Genomic DNA, 285 nt, shown 5'->3' on the forward strand with positions numbered 1-285 from the left:
GATTATGATGAGACCTACGCTCATGTAGCTAGACTTGAGGCCATTAGGATGCTCTTGTCTTCTACATCAATTATGAATTTTAAACTTTTCCAAATGGATGTTAAAAATGCATTTTTAAATGGCTATAATCAAGAGGAGGTGTATGTAGACCAACCACTAGGGTTTGAAAACTTCAAATACCCGAACCATGTCTATAAACTCAAGAAGGCCCTCTATGGCCTAAAACAGGCTCTCAGAGCCTGGTACGATAGATTGAGTTCATTCCTACTTGAAAAAGGGTTCGAA

The sequence above is a fragment of the Lupinus angustifolius genome, chromosome LG15 (assembly GCF_001865875.1).
Source record: "Lupinus angustifolius cultivar Tanjil chromosome LG15, LupAngTanjil_v1.0, whole genome shotgun sequence".
Classification (NCBI taxonomy): Eukaryota; Viridiplantae; Streptophyta; class Magnoliopsida; order Fabales; family Fabaceae; genus Lupinus; species Lupinus angustifolius.